This window comes from Lactuca virosa, chromosome 9 (assembly GCF_052849685.1).
Source record: "Lactuca virosa cultivar CGN04683 chromosome 9, Lactuca_virosa_CGN04683_v6, whole genome shotgun sequence".
NCBI classification, from domain to species: Eukaryota; Viridiplantae; Streptophyta; class Magnoliopsida; order Asterales; family Asteraceae; genus Lactuca; species Lactuca virosa.
In genome coordinates, this window is record NC_136434.1 from 1,298,611 (window position 1) to 1,306,081 (window position 7,471).

The 7,471-nt window shown below is 37.4% G+C and overlaps 1 long non-coding RNA gene across 1 annotated transcript; it reads left to right on the top strand.

The window, feature by feature from the left end:
- Positions 1 to 3,505: 3,505 nt before the first annotated feature.
- Positions 3,506 to 5,612, top strand: LOC145136335 (uncharacterized). Its single transcript, XR_013720396.1, has 8 exons — positions 3,506 to 3,738; positions 3,856 to 3,983; positions 4,051 to 4,135; positions 4,243 to 4,295; positions 4,405 to 4,664; positions 4,748 to 4,804; positions 4,944 to 4,971; positions 5,160 to 5,612. It is a non-coding gene; the product is annotated as an uncharacterized LOC145136335 (long non-coding RNA).
- The last annotated feature ends 1,859 nt before the right edge of the window (positions 5,613 to 7,471 follow it).

Consider the following 7,471-nt stretch of genomic DNA (forward strand, 5'->3'; position numbering starts at 1 on the left):
GCTTAAATAGGGTGCAAACCCTAAAAATTAGGGTTTTCATATGGCTGGATTATGCCCCGTGTACTCCCAGTACGCCCAGCGTACTCCATGAAGGTCTGTGATCCTTTCAGCCTAGTATGCCCAGCGTACTCCCTTGTACGCCCTGCGTACAAGGCTTAGCCTTCTAAACCACCAACTTCCAAAGGCCATAACTTCTTCGTTCTGAGTCCGATTTTGATGATCCTTATATCCACGGGAAGGTAACAAGAAGCTCTACACTTCTATTAACTCATCCTTTCCTTAAAACTTCCCGAACTAAAATCCAAAATTCATAAAAAGCCCGAACTGACACTTTACCGATATACCCCTTAGCTCCAAAACACGAATCGAACTCCCAGTTTATCCAGATTACATTACCTGCACCCAAATAGGTCTAAATCCCACTTTCCCAAAGGCCCTAATCCTTGTGATAACCGATATTCAGGTCACAGCCCCGAATTAGGACACGATTCGGAACAGGGTGTTGCATTATACAATTTAACATTTTTCCTAAAGTAACTAGAATGGGATTTCATAAAAGGTTCTAGTACTTTATACATTATATTGTTAATGTGATTATGTATTATCAAATCCGTTAGGCTAACGACCATCCACCATACAAAGAAGCTATGGGTGAAAAGGACACCCATTTAACGGTCATTTTATAGGTCGTTTCCTTATACCTCTCTTATAGTATGGCTTCGTGAATGAGGCGTACTAGAGATTCGACTGACTTTTAATTATACATATAGTAATAGACATTTATACATATGTATAGGATGTATTTAAAAACCTTTTAAACTACAAGGTTCAAATCATATTAATTCAATTAACATTTAATAATTAGTATTTGAACTAAATAGGATTTTAAGAATTATCTATTAATTAGACTTTTAATTAATTTTCTTAAATCTTATTAGGATAATTATATTATCTTATAATTGATAATTATCTTATTTATCTTCCTTTCATATTCAAATTATGATTCTAAATTACTTGGTTGATATATTCAGATTTTATACATTTAAAATAACATTGATTAACTAATAATTATCCTATCTTTTGAATTAAGGCAAGAAAATCTGAAAATCACATTCCAGACAGGTTTCACGTCGTGACAGAGGACTAGTCACGACGTGGACAACAGTTTTGTCAATTTTTGTTTGTTTTGATTTCATCTATTATGTACAATTAATGTGAAAATCAAGGCTCTGATACCACTGATGAGATTTCTAGGTTACAATAACAATGTACTTGCGGAATTTCACCTAACACTTACAAGTACATGCTACCTACTGGATCTATGTCTTTTTCACATATTAAAACACAAACTAAAACCCTATGAATCAAGAAAAGGTATGTTTATTTATGGTTGCTTATCACCTTAATGAAAGAACATAAACGAACATGAACAAAGTAATCTCTTAAACGAATAAACATGAACAAGGAAATTCATTCGTTTATGTGTTCGTGTTCGTTCATTTGTTCGGTTAAACTTAAAAGTAAACAAGCCATATTTGTGTTCGTTTGATTCGCTTACAGCCCTACAGTTATACCGTTTCATGAACTGGTTTTTTAAAACGAGTTTGATCAAATCAATCAGAAGCCATTTTTAATGCTTGGAATACCAAGCCGGTAGCAGTTAGATTTGTCTAATTCGGGACCATTTCTAATCAAACGGGTTAGATTCAGTCTCTTATTTAATTCTCCAAACCAATTTTTCGTACCTCTAGTTAAATTAAAATAGTCTTTGGTTTTTTTGCACCAAAAGACATTTTGTTTAGCGGTAGGGTGCCCGACCTACCCTGCTGAGCATACCGGGGTGCTCAACCTACCCCTGTTAGGCATACTAGGGTGCCCAACCTACCCCTGTCAGACATACCGGGATGTCCGACCTACCCCTGTCAGGCATATCTGGGTGCCCGACCTACCCTCCGTTTTATCTCAACCAATTACAAGGACTATTTCACCCCCAACCACTACCACATAATAACATATCATAAACATATTGTTAGGCATATATGGGTACTGTCTACCCCTTCAGTCTTTTTCAACCGGTAACCGGGGACTATTTCACCCCTCCTACTACTATTACATAATATCATAGCATACTAGCACATAAAGCATAACATATAGTAGCATACCAGACAATTATCACAAAGACAATCATCTCAACTATAATCACCTACTAGTGGGCCGGCCTTGGTGCCTTAGACCCACTTCTACTGGAAGGTAACTCACCTCAAATGTTGTGAAGTAGTTGAACTGTCCTCGGCTCTGCAATCAACTCCCCTCAAACTCCTACACATAAAAATATCATTTAATTACCCTTTCATACTCATAGCCCCCTTAAGGGTCAACTCTAGTCAAAGTCCAAGTCAAAGTCAATCTTCTGGTCAAATTCAACGTTATGGTCAAATTCAACCTTCTGAGTTGACTCAACTCGCCGAGTTGGTCCATCAACTCGTCGAGTTCCATAAATCATAAACACTGGAATCGCGACCCAACTCGATGAGTTCTTTCATGAACTCGTCGAGTTCTTCCCTATAATAGAGTCGAGACTTTTCAACACAACTCGTCGAGTTCTTCAGTCCTCAAAACCCAAAAATCATGGCCAACTCACTAAGTCATCTCCTAGACTCGCCGAGTTTGCTCAATAATAGAAAGGGTTGGGGACCACGATCCAACTCGCCGATTCGGATGAACAACTCGTCGAGTTCTCTTAGTCTAAATCCATTCAGTCACTTCCAATCAAGTTCAATGCTTCCAAACCATAGATATGGTCCCCTAAGGCTGATATATTACATAAAGTTCCTATCTTTACTTGCATGCATGGACTACTTGGCTCAAAAAGCCAAAAGGATGGTTCATAAGTTGCATGGGACCTTCATGGCCATAAAGTGGGAACCTTTATGCCATGAAGTCCCCTAAGGACTCTAGATCTGAAGGGTTTTCCCCACATTGGACGTCCAAGTCCCAAAGACTAGCATTCTTAGACCAAAACATGGAGAAATCACTCTAAGACAAGATCTAAACATTGAATAGACAAGATAGGAGCTTTATACCTCCAATGAACCAGAAATGGAGCTCAACTTCTAGATCTACTCTTCTCCTTCATGTCCTTGCTCCTTCTTCAAGAATCCTCTTCTTCAATTTCACAAAGAATGCACAAAAATGGCTCAAAACACTCAAAAATGGATTAGGGTTTCATGGATAGGGTTTGGGATGATGGAGGCTGTAAATGAGGCCAGCCTTTGGAGGTTAAGGTGTTTAAATAGGGTGCTAAACCCTAAAAATTAGGGTTTCATTCTGGCAACCCTACTCGTCGTGTTGAGGCTCTCGACTCGACAAGTAGGCTTTAAATCCCGCGTCCAAATTCCATTCCTACTCGACGAGTTTGGGGCCTCCAACTCGTCGAGTTCCTGTACAAAAATGAATAAATTGATTTAAAATACATACCAGGAACCGGGCGTTACGTCCATGTAAGGTCTCTGATTTCTTGTACGGTTTAGGTTCTAAATTAACTGTTTGTATTTCTATTTGGGTTCGATTTTAAGAATATCAAGGTCTGTTGTGTTGGTGGTGTTTGATTTTGGGTATTGCGTATTTTGATGTTGGTTATGGGTTTTTTGTTAGTTGCAGCTGTGGGGCTTTGTTACCTGTGTCGAAGAACCCGACGGACCATCATCGCCACAGTAGGCATCTCAATTTGGATTTCAGGTGCGTTTACCATCATCACTTCTCCCCTTCTTTCTGAAATTCCGATTAACATACATGGATTCGGTAGATAATAGATTAGAGAGGTGGAGTGTAACATGTCGTTGATTTCAAACCCAGATTTAAAGTCCAGAGAAGGTAAATTGGAATTTATCATTCGTACTTCCAGCACGTCGAAAGTGGAAGTTGATATCATAATCACTATTGTCTGCCTAAAATCCAAGCTAGAATTTGTTTAAAAACTTAAGGTATGATTCTTTTTTTATTATCACTTTTGTTTAACTTGATCAAATGGAATTGATTTCGATTGCATAGTCATCTGGGAGGTACAAGGGCGGATGTCCACAAGTTACCTCACAGCTATGGGTTATCACATACTGACAGTTGGAACTTAATGGTGGTAATGAGTGCTCTTTGTGCCTGTGATTTCTTTACATATGCTGAGGTGTTTCTTTTTTTCCTTTTTTTCTACATTTGACTTTTGAATCTTAATTGTATTTTGTACAGGGTCTTGTGAAGCTCTGTTTACATTGCACTGTCAGTATACACATGGATTCATGGTAAAATCTGTTTTTAGTTGTGAATTTTAGTTAACTAATTAGCCCTTTTTCTTTCCTGATTATTCCTTCTATCATCACATCTGATTAGAAACAACTTGACAAATGATAGTGTTGGATAGATTATGCAAGTCATATGGACGATGAAGGAAGGCTGCGGTTAAGGGCATTAGAAGAAAAAAGATGAGAAAGGATTGGTATTTCTTAAACGATGTGAAAATACATATTGCAGACAAGAAAGTTGTTCAAATCTTTTAAAAAAATCCCAAATAAAGTTGATAGCACAATATCATTGATATCCCACGGGAGTTTAGGATTCATGCTAAATGGGATGCTCCAGCTGGAGATTTTCTTTAGTTAACAAACCTAAAGGTGAGCATATATTATTAAACTCAAAATGTTCATTACTTTACTAATTTTGGTTGGTGTTTCTGAAAGATAATCTCACTTTACAGGATGGAATCTGTTTACAATTTATGGTAACTTATGGGCATCTTGTCAATGTAAAAAAGGTATTATTTTCTTGTTTCATTTTTAGTGTTGTAAATTTGTAATGCAAGTCTTATATATGATTATTTTATTTCAAAATGTTGCACTTAACAATAAATTTTATCGGGTTGTTGTCATATTGGAACTCCTTTCCATCAACAGATGGTTGAGCTACTGCTTTTACATGATGGTATGTGCTTCTTTGTGGATAACGACATTAATATATTAGCATTGATTGTTCAAATATTATTCCATTACCCCATCCAATCAGAAGTCTGTTCATTACAATTTTGTTTCTAAATGTATACCGTCTTTTATTTTCTTTATTTTATATGGTTTGGCTAGATCATAAGGTTCTTTTACTCTTTATTCGTCCAGACAACTGATGCAATGATATTCTTCAAATATTTCTACAACTTTGCAGCAAATTCAAGGAGGAACTCACTTAATACGGTATATTCCTATAAATCGTAGCCTATGGTAAATTTTTATCTATTGCTAACTTCTCATCAACTTCTATATTTTTCACATGGAAATTATGGTTATTTTAATTTATATCTATTTTCCTACTTATATTCCTACATAACTAGGAGTTCAAATGTCTATTTTCCTGCTTATATTCCCACATAACCATGAGAAAGGCCAAAATTCTCCTCCTTTAACGTACTTTATGATGTTTGTACTACTGAGAAAACGAAGAGCTGAACAAAACAAGTCCCCTCCTCCACATACGGATTTTGTCTATTTCCTACTTTTTATCTATTTTTAAAACAATTTTCATCATGTATTTGTTAAATTTTTATATATCTTTTCATGGGTTTTGTGTGATAACTTTCTCCCTGTTCCTGTTTCTACTATTTTTCGTAATTATTTTACTTCCGCATTTTTTATCTTTTTTTTTGTGAAGGTAGGCCTAGATGTCTCCATCACATTAATACCCTTGGTGTGAATTTAGTGTAAATAGTTTTCTTTTGTAATGTAACATCCCAAAAATCATAACCAAAAATTTCATTTTTGATATAACGATTCATAAAAACGATTTAAAGAAAACACCATCGAGTTATTTCATTTCATAAAAGTCATAGATCATGAGTCTCAAAAGCATGTCATAATATAGTCACAACGTTAGAGTACAACCCCAAGAACATCATAGTGCGGAAAATAATGGTGTGATGCGCTGCTACCGTGTCGGCTTTTTTCCCTTCGAAGAAGAAGGACCTGAAACAAAAACTGTAAACTGTAAGCACAAAGCTTAATGAGTTCCCTCATCATACCAAATACCATACATAGCACATACTGTCTAACATATTCGGGTACTAGCTACCCCTTCGGTCTCTTTCAACCGGTAACTGGCCTAGCATTTCAGGGTGCTGGCCTACCCCTTCGGTCATGTCGACCGGTACCTCGTCTAGCATATCAGGGTGCTGGCCTACCCCTTCGGTCCTTTCGACCGGTACCGGGGACTATTTCACCCCCTACTTCTACCACATAGCATCCTAGTGCATAAACAAATAAGTCATATACTGCCTAGCTTATCTAGGTGCTGGCATACCCCGTCCGCCCTATCGACCGGTATTGGGGTCTATCCTACCCCTCCTACCCTTATCACATAACATCCAGTGTTGCAAAACTCGGCCTACTCGGCCGAGTACTCAGACGAGAACTCAAAATCGGCCCTCCACCGAGGCGAGTTATGTGAACTCGGCAAAAAAAACTCGGATTAAGTCAAACTCGGTCAAAAATCGGTCAACCTCGGTCAAAACTCGGTCAACATCTCTCTAACTCATGCCTACTCGGTATTACTCGGTCTTACTCGGTCAACATCTCTCTAACTCATGCCTACTCGGTATTACTCGGTCTTACTCGGTCTTACTCGGGCCTACTCAGTCAACAAAGTCAAACTCGGCCAACTCGGTCAAACTCGGTCAAAGGGTCAAAATTGTCATGAAAAGTTTAAAAAAATCAAGGATTTCAAGATTAATATGTATAATACATTTAATGATTTATTATTTAACACACACACATGTGATTATGACTACATATATATATCTTAAATTTTCAGTAATTATTCACGAAGTGAGAAAATAGTGTGTATTTCAGCTTTTATGTATTCACATGTATCTAATTTTGTTATATATTTCAATCAAATTATGATTTTAACTTATGATTTTGACATATATAATTTTCCTAAAAATATTTCTACATGAATTACCGAATCCGAGTACTCCCCGAGTACTCCCGAGTACTCACTACTCGGTAGTCGGCCGAGCAAGTACCGAGTAGCGAGTTCTACAATCATAGCATACTAGCACATAAAGCATAACATACCAGATAATTATCACAAAGACAATCATCTAACAACCAACTCCTACTAGTGGGCCGGCATTGTGGCCTTAGACCCACTTTTACTGGAAGGTAACTCACCTCAATGTCGCGAAGTAGCTGAACTGTCCTCGGTACTGGGATCAACTCCTCTCAAACTCCTACACATAACAGTCTCCTTTAATTACTCTTTCATACTCATAACCCCTTTAACGGTCAATTCTGGACAATGGTCAAAGTCAAAGTCAAAGTCAACATCATGGTCAAAGTCAACATCCTGGTTGACTCAACTTGCCGAGTTGGTCCATCAACTCGTCGATTTCCATAATTCATAAAACCCTAAAATCCTGTTCCTACTCGTCGAGTCC